We start from the raw sequence: 27,525 nt of genomic DNA, 5'->3' as shown, positions 1-27,525 counted from the left end.
TCGTCTCAGAGCAAACACACACAGCAACTTTGTGCTGAAGATAAATTGCTCCCCCTTTATAATTCACCAAGGGCAGACCTTGGAACAGCGCCTGGAGTTTCTGCAGACAGGAATGATATTGAAGACTTAAACACTTTGATCAAGAGAAGAGAGAATGCCCTGGATGACTCCCAAGGCTGTGTCCTTTATAAAAGGAAGAATTTGTTCCCAAAGTACTGTAGCCATTTAATAATTCACCAACTTAAAAGGATGAATATGTACATATATATTCATCATTTCAACTCAATAAAGAAAACATATATATTCATAACTTTAATATATACATATCTTCTTTATTGACTTGAAAAATAATATCATTGTTTGACTATTTACTAAGGACATTTGCTTTTAATGTCATTAGGCTCACTATCAACTCAATAGACATCCTCACCCCCTTTTCTTCAAAGTCGCTGATGTTCTCAACGACACAAATGATTTATTTGTTACCAACTGACCTTTTTTCTTCAGTAATGAATCAAGCTCTTAGCAGTAAAGAAATGGGCATAATTAAGTGTGATAAGTAAACACAACTTAATGTGCCCCCAATTCTATCAATCATTCATTACTCCAACCTTTATTGGGGCTTCCCAGAGGAGAAAATCCTGAAACTAGACTGCTAGGGTCAAATTCCAGCTCTGCCACTTTCTAGCTCGGGGAAGTGCTATTAGCCAGCTATGCTGGTTTCCTTATCTGTGAAAACTCTGGATAATAACAGCACCGATCTTGTGGTATGGACATGCGAAGTCTTGGTGTCATTTTCAAGGTGATTATCTAGTGGTTGGGAAATCTGTGACTCTCTACCTAGATTACTCAGAATTGGCAAGTGTATGCTACGTAAGCAGATAAGCCCTGACATTTCAATGTGAAATTGAAATGAGAGTTAACTTCTTGCCCCGATATAGGTCAGGCGATTGTCACTAGGAGCCTCAGAGGTAACTTCAGGGGCCTGACCTATCTCTATTTTGAAATTTACTGTTTTATTTTGTTGCTGTTGTTGTATATTTCTTTTTTTGTTTTCATTTGCAGAGATAGAAGAGAGGGTGTGTGTGTGTGTGTGTGTGTGTGTGTGTGTGTGTGTGTGTCTCATGACCACTACTTCCTCACACAAACATGTCTGCTCATTTGACCACTGACTAATGGGGAGTCATGCAGTTCCCATCCGGCTACAAGGAGGGCTGGCAAATGCAGGTGGTTGTTCAGCTGAATTAGAGTAGCTGCCATTACTGAGAACACGCCAGAGGTTAGACCTTTTTCATGCAGCGATTAATTCTCATGTAAAGCAGCAGAGGAGGAAGCTGAAGTTCAGGGAGATTTTATATCATGCACAAGGTCACACAGGTAGAGAGGCTAAAGTTGGGGTCCCATTGGGCCCCTTTGATTCTACTGTCCATGTGCTTTCCAACAACTCTGCTGATCTTCAGGTTGCAGGAGTAGGGGGCTGTGGACAAGATTTCTCATATTTTAGAATGCACAGCCAGAATATGTTAAAATGTTCATTTATATTGAACTTTGTCTTAAAAAGGAAAATGGTTTAGTTTCACGGATGTTTAACATAAACATTGACAGCAGCACCATAACTCTGTCTGCATTTTGGTGGGCACCTGCCTTGCCCACTCTTGAGGGATGCCTACTTTTGAGAATCACACATGCAGAACTTGGCAGTGGTTTACCTCCTTCAGTGCAACGGGGATATGGAGTTGGTCATGCCTAATTAATTAAATTAAAGATCATAAAAATGCTATAATTAAGCTAATCCCTGCAAAGTGGACAAATGGTTTAAAAAGACCCCTGCAAACAAATGAAAGGAAACACATACACGCGCGCGCGCGCACACACACACACACACACACACAGATTTAAAAAGAATGCACAATGCACATGGGCCGGGTGCAGTGGCTCACGCCTGTAATCCCAGCACTTTGGGAGGCCGCGGCAGGCGGATCACGAGGTCAGGAGTTCAAGACCAGCCTGGCCAACATGGTGAAATGCTGTCTTTACTAAAAATGCAAAAATTAGCTGGGCGTGGTAGCAGTCGCTTGTAATCCCAGCTACCTGGGAAGCTGAAGCAAGAGAATAGCTTGAACCTGGGAGGCGGAGGTTGCAGTGAGCCGAGATGGTGCCACTGCACCCCATCCTGGCTAATAAGAGCAAGATTCTGTCTAAAAAAAAAGAAAAAGAAAAAAAGAATGCACATGTAATGGAAACACAAGTGAACAGAAAGAAAAAGTCAAGCAAACACATCTGCCAGGAAAGCCCTTGCCAGCCCAAACTACAATTGAAAACAGTGTTGATTCAATTATATCTACAAATATTGGCCCCTTTTCTGGTTGGGGCGAGGTCTTGCTATATCACCCAGGCTGAAGTGCAGTGGTTCTACCATAGCTCATTGCAGCCTCAAGCTCCTGTGCTCAAGAGATCCTCTCTTCTAAGCCTTCCAAGTCATTGGGACTGTAGGTAGGCACCACCATACCTAGCTAATTTACTTCTGTTCTTGTTTTTTGTAGAAACTAGGGTCTTGCTTTATTGCCCAGGCTGGTCTCAAACTCCTGACTTCAAGTGATCCTCGCTTCTCAGCCTCTTAAATTGCTTAGATAACAGGTGTGACCCATGGCACCCAGCTGATACTGGCCTATTTGAAAATATCAGTAAATTTATTTAAGTTGGTTTCATATTCATTATCTTTTACAGTAAATGATGATGCCCTAAATCTATTTTTCAGATTAGTGGTTCTCAATTTTGCTCCCCAGAGACATTGCCAATGTCTAGATACCATTTTGTTCGTCGCAATTGAGGGTGAGGGAAGGTGCTACCATTGGGCAGAGGTCAGGGAGTTTTTCAACATCCTGCAATGCATGGGGAAGCCCCCCTGGAAGAGAATCACTGGGTCTCAACTGTCAATAATGCTGAGGTTGAGAAACACTGTGTTAGATAATGATAGTAAGACACCTGTATAACTTATAAATGTAAACCACACAGGAAATGGAAGCCAAGTTCGAACAGAGGATGTAGGTGGTGATGCTTAGTGGGAGTAAACAGGGACTGGCTGTTCAAATCCTGGCTTGGTAAATTTTGTCAATTTCCACACCTTTGCCTGTGTTTCCTCATAACAGGCTTGTTGACCCTATGAAAGATGAAACAGGTTCCACACAAAATGTTTAGAATAGTGTCTGGTTCCTGGTAAGAACACTGCTGCCTAAGAGTTTGGCTGTGGTCACCATTACATGTGCCCCCAAATAAAGCACTGATGGAAAGAAGTGATAATCATGGGAATACCTCTGGGCTGAACTGCTGACGAAGTATTTTCATTGAAGACCTGCCCCGAAGCATAACAAAGTCGGCCTTCTCTTAATTCCCCTTCCCACCCTCCTGTGCCAATCAAGCTGGTTCTTAGGTGAACCAATCCCTCATTTCATCAGTTAATAAAATTAAATGCAATAATTGAATGGCTATCATAAGTACACTGATGTTTAAAACAAACTTTTGATTTTTGGTTGCTGCCAAGACAAGTCAAATACATGATGTATTAGGCCATTTCACATTGCTGATAAAGACATATGCGAGACTGCGTAATTTATAAAGAAAAAGAGGTTTAATGGACTCACAGTTCCACGTGGCTGGGGAGGCTTCACAATCATGGTGGAAGGTGAAAGGCATGTCTTACCTGGCAGCAGGCCAGAGAGAATGAGACTCAAGTGAAAGGGGTAACCCCTTATAAATCTGTTAGATCTCATGAGACTTATTCACTATCATGAGAACAATATGGGGGAAACTGCCCCTATGATTTAATTATCTCCCACTGGGTCTCTCCCAAAACATGTGGGAATTATAGGAGCTACAATTCAAGATAAGATTTGGGGACATAGCCAAACCATATCACATGAGAAGAAAATCAACTTTTTTTTTTTTTTTTTGAGACAGAGTCTCACCTTTTTGTCCAGGCTGGAGTGCAATGGTGCAATCTCAGCTCACTGCAACCTCCACCTCCTGGGTTCAAGTGATTCTCCTGCCTCAGCCCCCCAAGTAACTGGGATTATAAACATGCACTGCCATGCCCTTTTTTTTTTTCATTGTTAGTTGAGATGGGGTGTCACCATTTTGGCCAGGCTGGTCTCGAACTCCTGACCTCAGATGATCCACCCACCTCAGCTTTCCAAAGTGTTGGGATTACAGGCATGAGACACCATGCCTGGCCTCAAATTTTTGACAGGTACCGAGAACATCTTCTGTATATTCCAAACACTGTGCTACAGTTTGAGTAAAGAAAGATAAAAAGACACAGGCCCCCTTTAAAATAACTTAATTCAAAAACTTCTCAGTCTAGTGTGGGAAATCTATTTTTATATTAAATAATTATATTACAGGCTCTGACTATGTGTGAGGTTCGGAGGCAGCTCCGTGGAAGAAGGGATTAACTCTCAGGTAGGTCTGAGAAGCTTTCAGGAAGGAAGTAATAAGGAGACAGAGGTTTGAAGGATGAGTAAGAATTCATGGATATTCTAGACATTGTGAGGCTCTCTGGGAAGTACAAACACTTGGGTGTTACTGGGCCAAATAGAGCAGGAGTCAGACCTCAGCTGCCCCCGAAGGCCAGACTCTGGGGCGTGGAACTTATTCTGGAAGTCCAGAATCACTCCTGAAGGATCTTAAGAGGAAGAGGATGGGATCAAAGTTGCATTTTTAAAAGGTCCACAGGATGTCTACAGAAGATTATTAAAGGGGACAAAACTAGAATTGGAGAGATCAGATAAGAAATTATTTCAGATAAGAAGCAGGATGGTCCTGGGTCAAGGGGTGGCTAGATAAGAAAGTATAACTAATAAACATGGCACCCAGACACCTCTTCTATTTCTTCAACTAATCTCCGTATTGAAAAAGATCATAATAACAGCTCATGCCTACGTAGCCCTTCCTGGGTCTGAGGCAGGGTTCTAAGTTTCAATCCATTTGCATCCATACGTGTTCATCCATTTAATCTTCACAAAAAAGCTATGAGGTCTATTTTATTATTATCCTTGTTTTAGAGAAATGGGAACTGAGATGCAATTAGGTCATACTGCATCTTTAAGGACAACAGGAAGACAGCAGCAAAGCCAGGGGTCCAGGCCTGGCAAATTGTTTCCTCTGTGTCGTTCTATTAGCGGGAAGTGAAGTTTCTCCCTCTTGGGGTCTGTTCTTCCCGAATTGTCCTCAATCTGCCGGGGTTTGCACACAGTCCAGTCCCCAGGGAGGCTGCTCCGACTTTCTCTCTGATATGTAGAGCTGTGGAGTCTGATTAGCATTTTAGGACAGTTGCTTCTTGCTGCCACAGGATGTCACCATTTAAACCTGCCTTCTGCAGGAAGAAATGCTGGCCCACTTGGCTGTGATCCCTTGCTCACCCTGAAGGGGCTCAAGCCCCTGTGGTCCCTATGAGGGAGGACAACCTCACACCACACCCTTGAACCCCACTCAGCCAAAGCATCTCAGGGGAGCTCCCCAGACTGTACCTCTCAGCACTCAATTCTTTCAAGTGGGCTCACCTTCCACCTGCACCAGAACCAGGGCCTGGATTTGGCTTGTATCCGTCTCAGAACCAATGTCCATCTGTCCTATCTGTAACTGCTCATCCCAAAGCACCATTTCTCTCGAAAGACACATCATCACTCATGACCCCTTTTTGAAGACGATTTTTAAAAATCTCTCAGGGAGCCCCTGTCACAGATGACTCTGAGAGCTATTTACATGGTGGAATTGGCAGAAGTTGACAATTAATTCGGTTGAGGGAGATGAGAAGAGTCGAGAGAATGGGAGAGAGGGAGAGACTAGGAAGCCTAGGACGATGGTAGGTTTCTGGCTTCTGTGATTTCATGGGCAGTGGGACATTTTCTTGGTGGGAGATAACAGTGGACGGCCATTGCTGCTTTTGAGTCAGTTCCACCAAGGCCCAACCTGGGCAGTGGCAGAGGCTTTCCCTTCCAGACCTCCCGCAGCCCCCAGCTGTTCAGGGCCTTACCTTGCACAAGGCCCATTCATTAAGAGGACAGTGGGTAAGGGGATCTCGAGGCCAACAGTGCATCACTGCAGCTGATTGATTAATGTCATGCTGGGCAGTCCATGAGCACAATTTGAAGAAGACATTGCGGTCATAATTCATAATACTATTTTACCACATGGGGAACAAGGATTGGGGGCATCACTTGGGACATATCTCACTGGCACATGTTGCATGTTGCCTTTGAGGTTATTTCAAGATTCACTGAGATTCTAGTCATGGATTATATATACAGATTATGTATATATGTATATACACACACACACATACACACACATATACACACACATACACACACATATACACACATACATATGTGTGTGTTTATATATATGCAGATACACACTTTTATATGTGCAATTTCTTTTTGGCTTAAACATCAAAATGTTTTATAAAAGTGTATGTTGAGGTCAAGTGCAGTGGCTCCCACCTATAATCCCAGCACTCTGCAAGGCTGAGGCAGGAGGATCATTTGAACCCAGGAGTTTGAGACTAGCCTGGACAACATAGCCAGACCCCATCTCTACAAAAAATAGAAACCTTGCCCAGGCATGGTGGTAGGTCTACAAAAAATAAAAAAAATTACCCAGCATGGTGGTAGGTCTACAAAAAATAAAAAAAATTACCCAGGCATGGTGGTAGGTCTACAAAAAATAAAAACATTACCCAGGCATGGTGGTATGTCTACAAAAAATAAAAATATTACCCAGGCATTGTAGTCCTACCTACTTGGAGGGGCTGAGGTGGGAAGATTGCTTGTGCCCAGGAGTTAAAGGCTGCAGTGAGTTAAGATTGTGCCACTGCACTCTAGCCTGGATAACAAAGTAAGACCCTGTCTCAAGAAACAAAAAAGTAGTGTATGTCAAAATTCTCACTCTCACTCTAACCTCGTCAACCTAGTTCTTCCACCCATCTTCACCCTCATAGCTAATAGCCACTTCTCCAAGTTTCTTACATAGCCTTCTAGCATATTTTTATGCCAGTGCAAGCAATACAAATATGTGTATCTGTCTCCTTGTTTCACAACAGTTGTCTTATTTTAACATTATCTTATTTTATCTACTTTGCACTTTGCTTTTTCACTTAATACATCATGGAGCTGTTTTATCCAGACAATTGAAACACATCCGATACAAGCAAATCCTATGCTCCTGGCATATCTCTACTGCTGGGGACTAGAAAATACAGAGGAAAATAATGAGTGCTTGCACTGACTTTCAAAAATAAGGTTGCATAAAAGTGCAATGTCAATAGCAAAACAAATGCCATATGATTATGAACACATTTAACAGACAAATATTGTAAAAGAAAAGCATCCATTTTCTCTATTGAGAAATTCATATTTATTTGCCATTCACCAAACATTTACTGAGGGTGTGCATTGCCCTGGGCTTGCTGGGTGCTGTTGGGAGGACAAGCAGGGTAGATAGCTCAGAGCCTCCATCTGCCCAGGCCCACTATGTCAACAGCCTCCTTAGGACACCTCTTTCTGCAGCCTTAATCCCCACCCTAGCCAGCACCACACACACTTCAACTAAGGTGACCTTCCCTTCATTCCCACCCAGCCTTTCTCCTGCTTAAACTGCTTCACTGCCCTCCTCCCCATCACCTTCCCCATTCCCCTCCCATCCTAAGGGTCACATTGTCAAATTCCAATCCCTTCACTTGGATCACAAGGCCTTTGGCGTGCAGTGCCTGCCCTGTAAACCTCACCAATCGCCTGCCTCACCTCTCCTTGCCTGCTGTTGCTAGGTTCCAGCTGTTCTGTCCTGCCTCCAGGCCTCTGTACCCTGCTCCTCTTGTCCTGGAAAGAGCATTCTTCTCCACCCTTCACCGCCCCACTCATTTGTTCTTATGCCTTTTTTTTCAGCTATCTTTCTCCAATTACCTGCCCCTGCCCCCAGCCTGACTGGGTTAGAGGCTCCTCCTGCCAACTGCAATTGCCTGGTTCCATTCCCTGCTTCCTCCTGGGGTGTGAGTTAGTGCAGCCCAGTCTAATGGGGGACATAGTCATCCTCTAATGCCTGGTTCCATTCCCTGCCTCCTCCTGGGTGGAGTTAGTGCAGCCGAGTCTAGTGGACGGGTCACTGGGCTTCCGAGTCCCAGTCTTGGCTCCTTCTCTAAGGCTGTTTTGTCATCTGTCACAGGCATGCCACGAGAACTTGCCAACACAGTGGTGGTGATAATTAGAGTTCCCAATGCCCCTTAAGAACGCTCAGTAGACGGGAGTTGGCTTAACCCTCCCTAATCTTCCTCTCCCTCCTCCGTGGACAGAATCTCACACGTCTGTGAACCCCCACGTTCAGCATGAAGTGAGGAGCCCATCGGATGACGGGCCGGCTGGCTGGTTGAAGGCCACTGCTGACTTCGCATTGGAGGTATGGGTTGTTCAGCGCTTTTACCCTTTCTCAGGCATCTACTTGTTGCCTGGGCTTCTCTTCCAAGTTCAACAGCCCCCTCCCGGCCAGTTCTCCGCCGCGCCCCGACCCGCCCCCGGGGGTCTGCAGGGACCCTTTTCCTGCCCGAGGCCTGGGGTCTTGGCTCGGAAGGGCAGCCCCGCCGCGGGGACTGAGCATGCTCGCGCCGGTCAGGCTGGGAGGGCCGCACGCGGGGCCCCAGCCTGCGCCCTGGGCGCCCGAGCGGCCGAGCGGGCGGGGTTTGGCCGCCGGGCGGCCCGCCCCGGGCTCCCATCAGGGCCTCGCGGCGGAGACGGACCGAGGTGGGAGCGCGTGAGCCGCGCCGCCAGCCAGTCGCGCAGCGTCTACCCCCGCGGTGCGCAGCGGCTGCGGAGCGGAGCCAGCGGGAGCAGCAGGGCGGGCTCTCCCGGCCGCGAGGGCGCGCGGCGCGGGGCGGCGCGGAGGTCTGGCCGCGTCCCGGCGGAGGAAGGAGAGGAGCGAGGGCGCCAGAGGTGAGCGCAGCCGGGGAGGCGCCAGCCCAGCGGCGCGGGCGCAGCCGCTCGGTCCTTGCTTTCTTGCGGCGCTGGCGGCTGCGTTCTCCCGACCGCGCTGACAGCCTCGGGTCCTGGCGCCCGCTCGCTGGGGCTGCCCGGAGGCCGTGGCCGGGCAGCTGTTGCAAGGAGGAGGGGTGGGGGGCAGCTGCGGAGTTCCATAACCATAGCAACCGCATCAGCACCGGCGGCGGCGGGCGAGGGCAGCATCCGCTCGCTCCTCCTCCAGGCAGCCTCGCCGCGGGGACCCAACACCAGCTCGCAGGTGCCGCGGACTCCCCAGTCCGCCCGCCGCCGCCGCCGCCACAAGTGTTGGCGGCCAGAGACGGCGAAAGAGGAGAGAGAGGGACCCAGGAGCGCGGCCCCGGGGCGGGAGAGAGAGGGGAGCCCTGCAGTGGAGACAGGTAGGTGAGAGCGCTTCGGGGTCGGCAGCTGTGAAACTCTCGTCGGTGGTAGTGACGCTTCTGCAAGCGTGGTTGCCAGTTGGATGGCTTTCTGTCACGGAACAGCGATTCCGCCGCAAAATGTGGTTTATCTCCCTCGATTTTCCCCAGTCTCTCTGCCCTCCAGGTTTGCTGCACATCTGGACAGGTCTTGAGGGGATAAGAAGAGCCAGGGCTGTGAGAGGAGCGGAGAAGCTGGGTTAATGAGGGCTTCCCCCGAGGAGTCCCAGATGGAGGCTGAGGGGGCGCATGCAGACCTTGGCCATTGGGGTCCTTGGAGCCAGGGAACCCGGGGGCCAGGCTCAGGAGAAGACCGCACTGGGGTGGAGGGGACAGTGGCAGCGATTCTCTGTGATCCAGGCGAATGCACAGACCCGTTCTTCCTGTGGCTTGGCTGGGGACAGGGGTGTGCGGGGACACTGCAGCTCAGCTATGACATGGAAAGGGACCAGCTCTTGATCTGTAGAGCCAGCTTCAAGCCCAGTCACTGGAGGGGATGTTTAGACGAGGCAAATAGTAACTGTTATTATTTTGGGACACAGGAGTATCGTGTTATTGCCATTGACTATTAGGGATAGAATGGGAATAGAAATAAAATTTTGAGCTAGCAGTCAAGACTATGCCCTCCCCTTCTCCCCACCTCATTTCTAGCTCCCCACCCCACTTTGCCAGCAAAACAAGAACCACATCGTGCATAGTGACAATCCTTGCTCCTTGGCCACTGGCAAACTATCTCGCTTTCAGACAGCTGGAGACACCGGCTTCAGCTGTCCATTTGAACCAGGGGGCATTGTTTTCCATCAGGTTATGATGCTCTTGATGTTAAGTGATGTGTCAAAGCCGAGAGGCACCTGGGCTGTCCATACAGTGTGATGGACTGTTAACTACATCTGCAGGCTGGAGAGAGGGCCAGAGCTTGGGGAGTGATTCCAAACTCAGATCAGCTGGGACCAGGGCCCCGGAAGAAGGAAGATAGCATGTGAATAATTAGGGTCTGAAAGTTCGTGCATGTAGGTAAGTAGGTCTCTGAGTAATATCCAGGATAGGCAGCCATTGACTTTGAAAGGGCTCTTCCTTTATATCGTGACCTCAGGGGACAGTCTAAGTCCCAGTTAAAAGGCTATGTTCTTTAATTGGGCTTTTAATTTATGATGTTATGTTACCCAAGGGGATGTGATTTGGCCAGCCTCTCATCTGGAGATTTATGTCATAATACAGATGATATTATCAGAGCTTAGGAAGATGGTTAGGTGTAGAGGAAAGTGGACCAGATTGGAGGCTCAGAAAACATGAATTTGAACCCTGATTTCCTCATGCACCTGCTGTGTGACCTTGAGTTGTTCCACCTCACTGAGGCTTCTTTCTCTCATCTGGAGAATGGGGATACTAACTAACAAGTCTTGCAGTTTACCAGGCTCAATCACAATCCAATGGAATGTGGAGAGGATGTTTGGGAAGGGCTTTTTAAAACCTAATGTCTTGTGCAAGTAAAAGGGATTATTGTTTTCTAAAGAAACTCTCTTCCTCAGATTGGCAAATCATTAAACATCCATCAACTATGAAAAGAGAGTGGAAATATTAGTCAGTGACTCACAGTGGAAACACTGTAGTCTGGTCCAAGATTCACTCAGGGCAACATAAAGAGGGCTTCTCAGGGGAAAATGCTGCATGCCGTCCTCCTTGCCTACAAGTGCTGAAGGTCAAGTGCTTCGCCATCAAATGCAGCACTCGTCTAGTTTGAAACAGTGAGGTCTGCTCACAACAGGGGTGGATTAAATTTTTTTTTTTTACAGTGTAAACAGAGATTTACACAGAGTAGGGACTCATTTGTCCTCGGGTTGTGGGTTTCTTGTGGGCAGGATTACTTTCATCCAACTCTGCTCTGTAATGTCAGGTGTTTACCAAATATTTGCTCAATTTGACTGAAATAGACTGAATGCTGACAGCTTGATTTTATTGCTGAAGGAATTATAATTTCTGGAAGGAACCAGGACTATCTTATACTATTCTCTGCTCTTTTATGCCCCTGATTTTGTTCATGGTGGTCTCCCTGCCTAGAATAACCATTTCTCACTTCTTTCTTCCTTTAACAACCCAATTCAAATGCCCCTTCCTATAGGAAGCCTTCCCCGATTCTCTCATGTGCTCCCACAACACTGGACCTGCTTTGTGATGGACTGTGCTGTGTCATCGCTTGCACACATACCTGTCCTTTCTGTTGATTTGATGCTTCCCAATGATAGGTGCCTCTCCCTATCTGACTTTAGTTGTGGCTGCAGCACCTGGTGCAGCCATGGCCATGATGAATGGTTGTTGAATGAGTGAATGAGCCTTACTTCCAACATGACCACCTGTGCAGACGTTGGCTGCAGAAAGGCCCTTCCTGGCTGCTTTCGCCATCTCGGTCTGTGTGGCAAGCCTGAAGGATGCTCCATGGCTTATTGTGCATTATTTAGGGTCAACCCACTGAGGCAAAGTGAAGGAGAACAGAAACACATATTTTGCTTTAAAATGCTCATTTTTTTTTCAAGTGGGCACTTTAGGATAACTGAAATCTGGTGTTGAATGGCCTTCATGTAACATTTGCTGAAAACATCTGATGGAATATTTTAAACTTGAAATATCTTTCTCTCACTTCAATTTCTTTCCTTGATTTCAGCTCCAGTATAGTAAAAAAGCACAAGCATTGGAATTTCAGCTCCAGTATAGTAAAAAAGCACAAGCATTGGATTAAGATAGCCTAGATTTAATCTCAGTTCTCAGGGTACCCGCAACTAGTGCACTTGATTGCCTTGTGCCTCAGTTTCCTCATTCATAAAGTGTGGTTGTGAATACCCATCTCTCAGAGATGTGGAGTTTTGGAGCGAATTAATAGCTGTGCCGTAAAAGTAGTTCATAAACTGTAAAATACTAATACTGTAAATAAATTCATTCTTTTCCTTAATTTTTGTCCTAGAAAATGAGCAAAATCGTTGTCTAATTTCACAGCATCACATGGGCTTCAAATGCTGGTTCCTTCACTTATTAGCTCTGTGTGACCTTCAGTAAATCATTTTGCTCCCTCGACCATCTGCCTTATCTGCATAGCATTGTAATGATAGCCCCCTTTCAGGATAGGTAGGGAAATGCACAGAAAGAAAAATGCCATGCCAGGCACTCAATACATAATATCTGTAATTTGCAAATGATAGATGTAATTGCCAATAATAGAGGGTTCCAGAATTTTTTGAAATGCCCCAAATGAGTCTCCTCCCTCTATTTCACCTACAGTTCTGCAAGAGAGGAAGAATTAAGAAGATGTCATGGTCCCAACCACCAAGAACCTCTTTTGGTTAGACATGAGAGACACCAGGAGGAAGCAGAATGACCTAAAAATTTAGATTCAGGGCCCGGGTCCTCACTCCGGATCTAATACTATTTGCAGAACTATTGATCTGGTCACCTTACCTTTCTTGACTCAGTGTTTTCAGCTGTAAGAAACCTGGGTGATGTCAATGGCCTTCTCTAGCTCTATTTCAATGCTCGTATACACTAATCTGTGTTTCCCCTTACAGAGTTTACATCTATAGCCCTCAGGCCATTTTGTGGTGGTTGTTATTGTTGGGACTCACAGCTTACCCAAAACTCTACATTTCAATGCATTATATACCCATAGCCCTACCACCAAATTTTTCTTATTTTTGCATTTTCCTTAGTTTAGAAAGTTAAGTCTGGGCACGGTGGCTCATGCTTGTAATCCCAGCACTTTGGGAGGCTGAGGCAGGTGGATCACAAGGTCAGGAGTTCAAGGCAAGCCTGTCTGATATGATGAAACCCCACCTCTACTAAAAAATACAAAAGTTAGCCAAGCGTGGTGGCACACGCCTGTAATCCCAGCTACTTGGGAGGCTGAGGCAAGAGAACTGCTTGAACCCAGGAGGCGGAGGTTGCGGTGAGCCAAGATTGTGCCATTGCACTCCAGCCTGGACGACAACAGCAAGACTCCGTCTCTTGAGCCAAGATTGCAGCACTGCACTACAGCCTGGGCAACAGAGTGAGACTCCAACTCAAAAAAAAAAAAAAGAGAAAAAAGGAAAAGAAAGTTAAAGTGCTCAAGATGACCCAGGGACTTAGGGAGTTGTTTAATACTCCTTGTCCCAGTCCAATTCTTATCCTACTCTAGGCAGGAGGTTCTGCTGCTCAGTCCAGTCTGCAAGATCTCCTTGATTCCAAATGCAGTAAATTGTGTGTGTAAAGTCTGATCTTACCTGAGAGAGCTGACAGAGATTCATGGACATCGCTAATATCTGCTGAGCTACCCAGACACTGGGTGCTCAGAAATGTCAAATGTTTCTGCTCAAACATGAATAATTTCTAGGTGGCTGCACACCCATCTCAGGAGTGACTCGTGAGGGAGATTTTCGCATCACAAAGGAAAGTGGCACTGTGAGCCTGGGATCTGTGGCCCTGCCTCCACCTCTGGTGTGGATGGAGTGGTGCTGTGATGTGCCTGGTACAGGGCATTTGCATAAGTATCCTGCCCTGTGTCACTCATCAAGCCAGACTCTGAGAATCAGCTGTAGACAACACAAGGTCCTTACCTTTCAAGAGCTTAATATGTAGTTGGGGGATCAGGCATGGAAATTGGCAAGAACAAACCAGGCAATGCAAGGGGTCTGCAGGAGCAAACAGAAGGAGCCTCCGACATATTTCCTAGGTGGTGGCTGTCAAGGATACCTTCTTAGAGGAGAGAGAGTCTAAGCTGAGTCTGGAGGAATCTCCACATGCAGACCTGAGGGAAGGGCAATCAGAAAGGGAGAGCAACATGCGGAGACTTGGAGACAAGAAGTAGCAAGGAAGAGAAAGGAACAGCAGGGCTGGAACAAGAGGCCAAGGGGTGAGGTGGTGTCCATTGAGGCTTGGGAGATGTTAGGGTTACATGTTGGAGAGTTTTGCAAGCCAGTCTTTTCCTCTAACGGAAGGCCATAGGAAGTCACAGAAAGGTCTAGATCTGGGCAGGATGCTCTCCCTAGCTGTGATGGAGGCCAGGTTAGCGAGATCCAACAAAGATTTTATGGCCTCTTAGGAGGCTCTACAGAGGTGCTTGACTTCAGGTAATGAGAGGTGGGAAAAAGAGAAGGAAAGAGAAGAAATAGTGTGAGAAGGAATAGTAGAGAGGAACAGAAGGAGGGTATCAGAGAAATGAACAGATTGCATCCTATCTCACAAAAATATCCGTGAGACATTCTAGGGACCTTTGACCATTGATAAGTCAAGAGGAAGGAGGGGTCATGGTTGATACTCAGGATTTCTTTCCATCCTCCCACCATGAGAGAAGAAGGCAAGGTCTAATAAACCAGGCTCTGAATTGACATCCCTGCCTCTATTCTGCTTCCCAGTGTCTACTCGGCACAAGGCAGCCAGAGAGATCTTTATAAGACTAAAATCAGATTAAACTCTTTGCTCAAAGCCCTTTTGTGGTTTTCTAACTCAGAGTAAAATCTGAAGCATTTCCCATGACCTGCAACCTACATGACCTTCAGCCCCTCTTCCAACCCTGCTCACCACCTTGTGACCTAGTCTCCTCTACAGCCACTCACCTCTACCCACCCTGGCTTCCTGGCTGATCTTCAGCAGCGCATGCTACTCCCTCCTCCTGGGACATTCTTCTCCCTGGTAACCACTGGGTGTCCCTGCTTTATTCTGGCTGCAACTCACATGTCACCTTAGCATATCATTAGCCCACCTTTACCACCTACCTCTACAATGACAGTCTCTTATTTTGATGTTTCTTTCTTTATAGTACTTATCAATATATTACATAGTTCACTGTTGAACTCCCACTGGTAGAACAAATCCTCTCATAGAATATGCACTCAGTAAATGTTTGCCGAATGAATGAATGAATGAATGAGTGAATGTAGGATTGCCTCAGCGCCAGAGTACATGCTGGTCCCAGCATTGACTGGGAATTAGAAAATGAGGAAATGATTGAGGGAGAAACAATGACATGTTCCAAATTGTGGGTTAGAATTAAGTGACTATTTCCTACATAGCTACAATATTCCAGGCATAACTAGGCAGTTGGATAGCGAGACTATCGAGATAAAATTTCTTATGAAACATTTCTTGGCACACGGAAAACTATAGATTTATTGTTAGAAGAGTCTCCAGCTAGACACTAGAGGGTGTGGGCCTGGTTGAGTTCTGCTGTTCACTTTCTTTGTCACTTTAGACATATTCTTTCCACCCCATTCTTTAAAGTCTTGCCCTATATTTTAATTGATGATATAGCTTTTGTTGTTGGGTTTTGTGATATAAGAAATATTTTTCTTTTCTTTTCTTTCTTTCTTTTTTCTTTTCTCTTTTTTTTTGAGACAGAGTTTAGCTCAGGCTAGGAGTGCAATGGCATGATCTCGGCTCACTGCAACCTCCACCTCCTGGGTTGAAGCGATTCTCCTGCCTCAGCCCCCCAAGTAGCTGGGATTACAGGCATGTGCCGCCATGCCCAGCTAATTTTGTATTTTTAGTAGAGGCAGAGTTTCACCACGTTGGTCAGGCTGGTCTCGAACCCTTGACCTCAAGTGATCCACCCGCTTCGGCCCCCCAAATTGCTGGGATTACAGGCATGATCCACCACGCCTGGCCTATTTTTCTTTCTCTTCTGGAGTTTTTTCCTTAATTTCATTATATTTAGCAGACGTTGAAGTGACGTCATATTCTCTAAGTCTTCAGTTACTTAGAATAACTGTAACTTACAGTCTTTAGTCTTCAGTTATTCGGGGGAAGATGGGCAAGGAGAGTGAAGAGAAGAGGTGAGTGTCATCCCAGGTAGCTGGAGGGAGGTAGTGGTGGGATGAACTCTTTGCCTATGGATAATCTAGAGGCAGAGTGGTGTAGGCTTCCTTTGTGGGAGTGTCTTCCTGGTGCAGCTCTTTCAGCAGGAAGTTCCTTTGGTGGAAGTTCTCTTGCTAGGATGGCAGATAAGGCCCTTATCCACCCGTCTGTCTGTCTGAGCATGGCTCACTCTGTTCTCTCAACCAGGCACACCCTCTTCCATGTCTCCAGGGCTAGGCTCACTTCCCTGATGGGCCCTGCAGGTCCCTGTGTTCCTCTCCAACACTCAGTGCAACCCTGTGGCTTGACCTTCTCAGTCTGTAGCTTTCTTGTCTAGATCTTGAGTCCCTCCTAGACTGTGTACTTATGAGATTAAGAACTGGGTTTTATCTCTTATGAGGAGTCTGGTATCTGAAAGAAAATTGGATCAAAAATGGAATACAGGTACTCTAGGGTTAACTCTGATATGAATTAGCTGTGTTCTTTAAGTAGGAACTTAACCTCTCTGGAGTTCTTTTCCCGATTGTGAAATGAAGGCAGTCAACACAAATTTTATTTCTGAAGTGCCTATTATGCCCCATCCTCTGTTATAGAAGCTTGAAGGGGGTCAAGATAAAGAAGATAATGTTTATATCCTTAAGAAGTTTTTAACTTTTAAAGAAGACAAACAAGTAGAGAAGCAGTTATAATGTACAGTGGCAAAGCTATGATAGAGAGAAGACCTGAGAGCAGAGGACACCTAACCCCACCTGGGAATGCCACGGGGGGCTTCCTGGAGGAAGAGGTATCGAGTATGAGACGTGAATGGAAAGTAGGAGTTACATAGATAAACGTGGGATGAGGAGTTGGGGGAGCTGTTTCACATAGAAGAAAGCCAGGGTGGAGAGCAGGGGTTGAGAGAGTATTGCAGGCAGTGGGATGTGTGGGCTCAGAGAGAGTGTGGGTGAAGAATTTGAGACAGGGGTGGGAAGCTAAAAGACTGGAGAGGTAAGTAGAGGCTGGGTGTGCAGGCCTTTGGACACTTTGTGAATGGATTTATTCTTTATCTGGAAGCTAATGGGAGGGGTGGAAAAATCTTAAACTGGGAGATGACAGATACAAACATGCATTTTGTAATGGTCCATTCTGGTTGCAACATAGAGAATGCATTGGAGAAAAGTAAGTTAGATAGGAGGCATGGAGACTGGGTGGGAGTCTATTGCAGGAAATTTAGGGTACCTAGACATAAGGATGGCCCAAACCTAGGTTAAGGTAGTAGAGACGGAGACAGGAGGACCCACTTGAGAAATATTCAGTCAGTAGAATCTTGGCATACAGGGTCCAAGAGTGAAGAATACCTCTGCTCCAGGATGATGCTCCATTTTCTGACCTAGTCTGATGGATTGGCTTTGCTGCTGTTCACTGGCCTGGGGACACAGGGGAAAGAACAGGTTTTCAGGAGGAAATGATGAGTTCTGTTTCGAAAGCATGGAGTTTCAGGTCTCTGATGACATCCATATACGTTTTAGGCAATATCAATCAAACTCAGAAAAGAGTTTGGCTGAATACACAGACTTAGGGAATCCTCAGCACGTAGATGCTAATTGAGAACCTGGGAGTAGCAGTGATTGGCTAGGAGAAGTATAGAGGTCGAGGAAGCAAAGGTGTTCCTTTAGACCCACAAGGTCTACACTACCGCTCATTCAAACAATCAAACAAACTCCAGACGTGATGGCTCACGCCTGTATTCCCAGCATTTTGGGAGGCTGAGGCAGGTGGATCACGAGGTCAGGACCTCGAGACCATCCTGGCCAACATGGTGAAATCCCATTTCTATGAAAAATACAAAAATTAGCTGGGTGTGGTGGTGCGTGCCTGTAGTCCCAGTTACTTGGGAAGCTGAGGCAGGAAAATTGCTTGAACCTGGGAGGCGAAGGTTGCAGTGAGCCGAGATCGTGCCGCTGCACTCCAGCCTGGCGACAGAGCGAGACTCTCTCTCACAACAAACAAGCAAACAAACAAAACAAACAAAACACATACACACAAAACAAACAACACACACTATCTGGCTTCCTCTGTCCTTAGGGATTTTTCCTTTTGTGTCTACACTGCTGGTTGGGACAGATCATCCCTTGATGTTCCTGTGGCTCACTCCCTTTCCTCATCTAAGTCCCCTCTTTGTAGTGATCTATCTGGACAACCCTAGTTAAATAACCCTGTGTAGTCTCTAGCCACAGAGCTTGCTTTTTTTTTTCCTCAAAAGAATTCATTATTATATCATTATCTGAAATAGTAGAGATGCATCGGTTTGTTTTCTGTTATCTCCTCTGCAAGATGTGACCTCCCGTGGTGCAAGGACTTTGCCGTACTCATAGCTGCACAAAACCCTTAGGATAGTTCCTGGCACCCATTGAGCATGCAATAAATATTTGTCAAAAAAATAGAAGGATACATGCAGAAATCATCAATAATAAAATAATACTTTTTACATTTAAAAAGTAATAACTGCAGCCCTATTTAAGCACCATTTACAGTTCCTGGGTCAGAAGGTGGCCTTCCAGTTCAGGGGCACCTTGCAGCCTGGTTGCTTGCTGCTGGACACCTGCCCCCCTGGGATGACCTCCCCTGTCCATCTCCTCAGATGACACTGACAGGCGTCTTTTTTTTTTTTTTTTTTTTTTTTGAGAGGGAGTCTCACTCTGTCTCCGAGGCTGGTGTGCAGTGGTGTGATCTCAGCTCACTGCAACCTCTGCCTCCTGGGTTCAAGAGATTCTCCTGTCTCCGCCTCCCCAGTAGCTGGGATTCCAGGTGCCCACCACCACACCTGGCTAATTTTTTCATATTTTTAGTAGATAAGGGATTTCACCATGTTGGCCAGGCTGGTCTTGAACTCCTGACCTCAGGTGATCCGCCCACCTTAGCCTCCCAAAGTGCTGGGATTACAGGCATGAGCCACTGTGCCTGGTTGACAAGTGACAAGTGTGTTTTAAATTTCAGTTGAAACAGAAAAGAAGTACCACCCCTGCCCACCCTCTGCCCCGCCCCCCCGCACACACACTTAGGGCTCAGATGAGAGTAGTTTGAGGAATGCAGTGGACAGCTCCCACCCACCATGCTCCTGTGAATGCACGGGTGGGTGCTGGGCCATTTACTGGGAAACAGCTCTGCTTGAGACATTAAGCATCAGATGTAAGTACAGCACCCCACTGTTCTACTTCATCCAGAGATAAAAGCAATGTTTTCTTACACAATTGTTCTTAACCATAATTATGTCCAGGATCATTTTGAGCATCCGATAAAATTTATAGCCACTCTTTTCAGAAAAAAAAAAAAAGTAATCCTATGGGGGTTAGGGGGAAGGTATGGATCTCCTGAAGTCCTCCGTGACCAGCTAAGAATGCCTTTTCTACAAGTGGGTTGGGGCTGCTTTGGAGCCTGCAGACATCCCTGCATGGGCATCACAAAGTGATTGTATTCTCTGGTGAAAACTAAAACAGCAGATCTTCTGAGTATTAGTGAGACAGGGTCATGTAAATGAAAATCACAACCTTTAGAGTGAGGCAGACTTTGGTTTGAATCCAAGTTCTGATTAATCAACTTGTACCATTTTGAGGGGGACTGTTCCAGTTTGAAAACCGAAAGTCTTGCATCCCAGGAACCTTCTTGGTCCTGGACAACACAGATGAGTTGGTCACCCTATTTCTGATACTTGTTAGCCAAGGGACCCTGGGCAGTTACTAGGTCTTTGTGGAGAGGTCCTGCTTACTCCACCTTAGGTCGGGTACCTAAGATGCAGAAACTGAAATGGAGATTCTTGTGCAAGTGATTGGCTGAGCAGGTACCTTCAGTTGAAACCTCAGAGAGAGAGAGAGAGGGAAGCAGGATTAGACAAAGGAGAGGCCAGTCATGGATATCTGGTCTCAGCCTGATGGCACAGGATGCCCTGGGACACACATGGCCCACACAGTCTTCCTCCTTGAGGCCAGGGCCCAGGCTGTTGTCACTGCTGTAGACTCAGCTCTGGCAGCATATCCTCCCAGGTATTTCTGGGAAAAGCAGCTCCTGTCAGCTGTGGGCAATTTTCAGAAGAACAAAGCAACTGCAGGCTGCTAGCAGCCAAAAAATCATCTGGGTGATGGAGCGCCAGCTCAGTAGACGGGACCAGGTGGGTCAGCAGTAGCATCCACTACATTAATGAGTATTTCAATTACAGCCCTCCAGGTATTCCTTTAAGACACACACATTCCCCAGGGCTCATTCTTTGGGACTCATAACATTCAGCCCTACTACCCTTTGATCCTCTGAAAATGCCTGTGCCCTGAGGGAATGAGTCATGAAATACTGTAAAAATGTCTCCTGAAACTTTGCCATGCTTGGAACCTGAGGAACCTATGTGGATTTTCATCCCGACTTAGCTACTCCTCCTGCTCATCTCTTAAAAGCATCTACTGACCAGCAAAAGTGCAACAGGATGCCAGCTACACCAGTACCTTCCACCCTGGTGGGGTTGCATTAGCTGTTCAGACATTACTGTCCACTCACTGATCATTTTGGAACCTGAAGCTTGGTTTTGTTTACCACCCACTTGTGCAATTACTAGGAGGCTTTCCAAGTTTAAGTAGATGACCCCTAAACCATCCTGGATCCCACCTTCTACTCAGATAGCTTTTCCTCTATTCCCCTTAGCCACACACTCACTCACATATCATACTTGTTCTGCATTCCAGATGATCCGTCGAACATGGCCTCATCTCTTAGCTTGCTGTTTGAGTTTTCCTGCTATTGCTGTTCTTTGATTGCCTGGATTCCTCTGGCCCAGTGATCTTTCCTATTTCCCTCAATTCTTTAGCCCTCTTTTCTATAACTCCCCTCCTTACCCACATGGGTTTCATAGTATGGAATTTCAGCAGTACTTTTCCCAATAACCTGATTGTAACCTCAGTTTCTCCCTAGGAGATTGCAAGACTTCAATCATGTTGCTTTAACTGTATTGACCTTAGTTCCTTTATCTCTAAAATAATGATAATACACAACCCATGAGGAATTTTTAATAAAATTTAAATAAAAATAAAACTAAACAGCTTCTACTGTAATACTTGGCACATAGTAGGAGATTAATCAATGTTTATTCTGACTAAAGGCTGATCTGTGTATTTACTTAATATCAACCAAGAGGATGGCGGATTGTCATTCCACTCTGAAAACTGAGGAACCTCCATGCGACTCTTCCTTGAATGGAAACTGGATGGGATGGACAAAGGGAATATCATTAGGGAAGACCCTGGGACCTTGTGTGGCTTTGGAGATGGTTATGCCTTAGCGGTCTTTGAGGCCATCAACCCGTGACAACACTGAGCAATAGCTTATGTTCAGAAGTGTGACAATGAGTCATAAAAGAAAATTGAAATTACAGTCTGTAAACTCTGCTGAAATAAGAGTATAATTTCTAAAATAGGTTACATCAGAAATTACTAAAATTAAATATAAAACTATTTGATGTTTAAAGGACTTGATATTAGTTGTGTGGAAAATTAATTTCTGGGGCACACGTCATCTTAGCTGAGGTGTTATTGCAAGGGGAGAGAAGGCAACTGAATTGGTGGCTTTGGTGAAACCTCGTTGATTTTAACTCAGAATGTAAAATGCACTGAAGAATAAATTGCATTTTTAGTTTGTTTAAAGGAAATATATAAAGATAGGATTATCCATGGAATCTTGTGCCCAAGGTAGAATTCATCAAGCTTGGTATTTTAACAGGCCAGCTTGTGTTGGCCTTTTGGGAGAATAAAATGAATATTAATATAATTGCTTCTGAATAACAGAATGAGATTCTCCCAGGTTTCTTTTTTTTCTTCCTTTCCCCCCTTCTTTTCAAGAGCGTGCAGATGTTGGAGAAAAAGAATAACAAAACCATCTTTCAGCAACAGATTAACATTGAATTAGGAAGTGGTGTGTGTGAGAGGAAAAGGAAGCTCTTTCTAAACCCCTACTATGAGCTGTAGACTGTAGAAAGTACTTCCCCAGGTGAAGCTTTTATGTCATCTTCATGCAGGGCCATCATTAGCCCTAAAAAAATAAAAGCCAAGGGGGCAAAATACTTGTCCACAGTCACCCAGTCAGCCAGAACCTGACCCCCAAATTTGTTTGATCTCAAAACTTACTCCTTCCCGGCTGCACTGTAGATGTCCCCTGTGAAGGGTATTCAAAATTCAGCTATAAATCATGAAAGTAAAACAAACCATTTCCCTCTCAGCCAATAAAGAAACCCAAATAAAACCTCAAAATACCGTATTTACTCAAGACTGCTTGCTTTTAGCCACCCAGCTGTGTGAACTTGAGAAAGGACTAGAGCTCCTGTTTAACTTGGAGGAGGGGATTTATTTGAGGATCCCTCCTATCAGGTCTGCGTGAAGGGTTGCAGGCACATTTACTTGAAAAAACTCATAGAATTAGAATCTTGCTTAGGCTAAAAAAAGAAAAAGAAATCCAGAGAAATCTATGTCCTCCCTACTTACTCAGGTGAGCAGTCGAAATATTAGGTGTTCATCCTTTCACTTTATACTTTATTGACTTTCTTGAAACAAACTGGAAAAAAAGAGCATTTACTAAAATTGCAGATCTGCTCTTTCTTATTTGTATGGCTTCATTGAGTGTCCCCCTAGATATTTTTATTCAAAATTCAGTGATTAATGTATGTGTCAAAACTCCTGGGATGCAAATGTAACGTATAGTGTATACCTAGACTGAAAATCAATATACTGCTTGAAGAGGCATCTCATTCTAAGTTAAAACTGAGACTGGATTGACACTCAGTGGAATGCAGTTGAGGCTTGCATAGGGTCACTGCGGGAATGAGCAGTATGCCCTGAGCTGGAAGTTGTCCTTGCAAGTATTTTTGGGGTCCTGATTATGGCTTCCAGGGGTACAGAGGGTGAGGTACCCCCAAAGAAGGAGCTGATGCATCTATTTATAATTTTAGCACAATATTATTGCCTCTCCTGTCTGTCTCCCTCTCTCCCTGTTACACAGGCATGCGTAAACATGTGTACAAACCCCACCTTCATCTGGGCAGCCTCCTCATGGATGTAGATTCACCTCAGTTGCCATCTTTTCTGAAAAGGCATTTCCCACCCCTCTGATGGTTGAATTCATTGTCTTTCTGCTCCCACAGCAGCTCGGCTAAGACCCCAGCTTGGAGGCGTGACAGCCTGTGGGTTGTGTGGTAACACGTCGCTCAAAGCCTCGCTCCTCTCCTGGTTAGCTATGTTACCCAGGACAGGTTGCTCAGCCTCTCTGTACTTCCATTTCTTCATGTGTAAAGTTGGGATAAAAAATAAAATGGTGCCTCCTTCAAATTTTTGTTAGGATTAAAGAACAAACACAAGAAGAAATGTGGTTAGAAATGTGACCCATAGCAAGACTCAAGAAATGTTAACTTTTGCACTTTACGCATTGATTTAAGTCCATTTCTGTTTCTTATTTGAGACAGTGAGATTTTTTTTTCAAATTTTAAATTCATTGTTCCTGAAATATAGTCTCTTCCATTTATTAAAGCAAAATTCATTGAGGTACCTAAGTCTAGGTACTATATTGGCACAGGTTTTATAGAAAAATGTGGCTTATGGAGTTATTAAATGAATACTTGGGTAGATGGATGGATGGGTGCATGGGTGGGTGGATGGAAGCTAAAATAGTTTAACAACTTTTTTTTTTCTAAAAATATGGGTATCTCAGAGTACTACTCCATGGTGAAAATATAAAATGAAGAGACCCAGTGTGAGTGGATAGGAACACTGGCTCTGAAGCCAGAAAACTGGGTTTAATCCTAACTCTGCTACTGGCGTTGGTCAAGTTTGTTAACCAATCTGAGCATAAATCCTTTCATCAAACAATGCAAGAACAATATGTCTACCTAATGGAGTATTTTGAGGATTAAATGAGTTAATATATGAAAAACATTTAAACAGGGACTGGCATACTATATTTAAACACTACGAAGCGTAAGCTACTATTACTAGGTAGGACCTGGGATTGACTACAAAACTTGCAGGGCCAGCTGCAAAATGAAGAGGTGGAGCCCATTGTTAAAAATTATTATTAATATCAAGATGGTAACAGCAGAGCAATTAACCGAAGGGAGGGTTCTTCTAAGCATGGTATGGGATCCTCTGTGACTACATAGGGCATGCACTCATAGAGTCAACCCTGGTAGGATGCTAATTTCCCTAAATTACAGAGTCTGACAAAGATTACAGGCATCTTCTGAGCAGGCTCTTGATGGCCCTTGTGGCCACGTACTTCAACACACTCTTCCCTATTTCCCTCTTCCCTACACTTCCTCACTCCATGCAGATACCCTATGGACCTTGTTGTTCCCCACATCTTTGGACACCAGCATGGTGTCACTCCTGCACAGCCTACACTCATGCACCCTCTGCTGAAGTGGCACTTCCTTTCCATCCTCCCTCTACAGTCTGGGAATCTCTTTTGCATCTTTCAGCTGAAGTTTGGGCATGATATGGAATGGACTCCTCTGCCCTATGTGCTGACAATGTAGCCCCTACTAATGTCCATCTTTGAACTGAACAATTTCACACTCTCCTTCTCCAGATGGTGAACTCCTCCAGGGGAGGCCCTTGACTTATTTATCTTGTACTCCCATCTAATGCCTGACTATTCCAATCATTTCTCCTAAAGTTAGGTCTGGCCTTGGCACTGTTAGATGCACAAACTCATGGTAAAATCTTGGTTTCTGGAGCTGGTCTTATAGAACAATTCCCTGAAGAGGCTGGGAGAGACCAGTTGCTGGGAGGGACCAGTTGAACAGACATTGGGTTGGATGCTACAGAGGCAGGAGCAAGTGGAAGGTGAAAACGATAGAGTGGAGGAGCTGTCATTCAAGCGAGAATAAAGCAATAAAGCATGAGCAAAGACTGGCTGTGTTATAGCCGCATAACCGGGGCAGGCAGTGTGGAAGCCAGCCTTGAAGGGCTAGACTCCCAGGACTATGCTAAAACATACCCAGTTCAATCACTGTCCACCTAAGGGAATGGTGCAGCCATCGGTGCTTTCCCAAAAGCCTGCTCCGCTGGCGTTAGCGCAGACCCACTCTCTGCCCTGCTATGCTCAGCTGTAATATGCAAGCTAATTGACCTGAAGGATGCAAACAGAGCATTTGAATTCAAAAAATCCTGTTCCAGTTTCAACTGTGCCACTCACTAGCTCTGATTTGGAAAACATTTAACTTCTCTGAATCTGTTTTCTTACCTGTAAAATGGAGATAAAAAGACTATTTTTGTCCTAGGTGGCCTGGACAATTGAATGATGTAACCACTGCATACACAGACTTAACAAAGTGCCTGATACCATGTGACATAATTGAGAAAGACTATTTATTTTATTAGTAAATGAAATTTGATCAAGTCTATAGCATGTGCCAAGAATCATCCTGTGTGCTGGGGATGCTGTTGAGAGCAAGGCAGGCGTGGTCTCTATCTCCTCAAACTTAAATTCTTTTAGCAGGGAGAGTAGGGAGAAGTCAGAGGTAACAAGCAGTAGTTTCTCTTTTCCCTTCTAAACAATGTGTTCAAACACATGTTCATTCAACAGACAGGGGTTTTCTCCTGTAATCTTACCAACAGTTTTATCAGATGAAAGCATTCTTACTGATCTCTTTTCACAAATGAAAATTCTGAAGCTCAGAGAGTTGAGTGCCCTGTCAAGAGTCACAAAGATGATCAGTCTCAGAACCCAAATTCCAACTTAGAGGCATCTGATTCCAAAGCTGTTTCAGAAGGCTAACTTGTTAAATAGAGACGGACTCACAGTCCTGCAGAGCAATCAGTGCAAACTAGGACAAGTTGACTTGCTTCTCAAAATGACGAGAGATACAGAGATCATCCTAGTGGTGTTTCACGTTGGCTTTCTTCCATTAGGAAATATTTTCTCTTTCCTTTGAATTTGTTTCTTCCGCTGAACCTCTCTCATTTTTTCCTCTTTCTCTCATATATTCTTTATTTCTCTTTTAGTAGAGATACTTATTTAGATTAAAAAAATCCTATTTGAGTGTGGACAACTTGAATATTGAGCCTATTTCATAGTCTGTCTTTCTCCACAGGGCTTCCACACTGTAGCTGCACAATAAATGTTTATATAATTCTGCCATTAGGATTTTATTGTACAACCTGACGACAACAGCCTACAGAAACAGAGCGATCCCATCATGTTAATGTACTGATGTTTTGGAACCAGACAGATCACAATAACTGACTTTGAGGTTTCCCCTGAGCTACTAGCACAGGCTGAGAGCTAGTCTCCAAGCGAGGCTCGCCTGAGCTGAGCACTAGTTACAAATGGCTGCTCACTTCTCTCTAGCCCTCTCTTGTCCCAGGGAGTCCCCGTGGAATTCACATGAAGAAATTAAATTGTTAAGAATGGTGGAGCCAGAGCTCAACTCCCAGAGCCTCATGGACATCCAGATCCAATGAATGACTGTGTTGTTTAGCTGTGTTTGTTACTGACCCAGTCCTGCCAGCACAGTTGGCACCACTGAGAACCTACCCGCAAAGTGGCTGCCCCAGGGCCACACTGTGCTCAGAAACAGACTGTCTCAATGAGGAATTGAGCCTCCCTGATGGGGTAAGCCTTGGGGGATGAACATCAGGAGGTATTTTTGTGGGAAAACTAGGTGCGCAGGGATATCATTTGATTTTTGTGTCCTTTTGTATTGAGATGTTAGAGCTCTGTGTAATTTGGAAGCAAGAACAAAAGACCTAAGTTTTGTTTCATTTATTTATCCGAAAAATATTAATAAGCACCTACTATAGTCCAAGTCCAGTGCTGAGGATACAAAGATACAATCATCATCATCATCATCCCCAAAACTAATATTTGTTGAATTTATTTTAGCAGGCATTATGTTAAGCACTTTGCATGCATTATCTATTTAATCCATAGGGTGCCCAACTCCAGGGTTGTATGATACTGTGATATAATAAGAAATATAAATTTTTATTTTAGTCCTCAGTTATGGACACAGAGCTCCTAAAACCTTTATAATTTCCTAAGTGATAAGAGCAATAAAGATGAAAGTAGCAACTTCTGTGATTCATAACAAGCCTCTATCAACGTTGTCTGAGTTGATATCAACGGCATGACTTTTGGAAAGCCCCTAAACGGGGGGAGGGGGGGCTGGTTGCCAAGGGGATCAACCATGTGATTAGAGGGTTGGAACTGCCAGACCCCCAACCTCCCAACCTCCAGGATGGGGT

At 45.1% G+C, this 27,525-nt stretch overlaps 1 protein-coding gene across 3 annotated transcripts in view; it reads left to right on the top strand.

Moving 5' to 3' along the window:
• FAM135B (family with sequence similarity 135 member B) overlaps nt 1-27,525 on the top strand; it is a 446,472-nt gene that overhangs the window by 71,129 nt on the left and 347,818 nt on the right. The window contains exons 1-2 of one of the 3 annotated variants that reach the window (XM_058443730.1): nt 4,437-4,458; nt 8,345-8,448. The exons of 1 other annotated variant lie outside the window; for it this stretch is intronic. The gene's annotated coding sequence lies outside the window, so the exon portion shown is untranslated. Of the gene's footprint in view, nt 1-4,436; nt 4,459-8,344; nt 8,449-9,296; nt 9,422-27,525 lie in introns of those variants that run through there. One more of the 3 variants, XM_058443728.1, reaches the window with a different exon arrangement.

This window comes from Hylobates moloch, unplaced genomic scaffold (assembly GCF_009828535.3).
Source record: "Hylobates moloch isolate HMO894 unplaced genomic scaffold, HMol_V3 SCAFFOLD_9, whole genome shotgun sequence".
NCBI classification, from domain to species: domain Eukaryota; kingdom Metazoa; phylum Chordata; class Mammalia; order Primates; family Hylobatidae; genus Hylobates; species Hylobates moloch.
The sequence above is the reverse complement of the archived record's forward strand: the minus strand, read 5'-3'. Positions and strand labels throughout refer to the sequence as shown.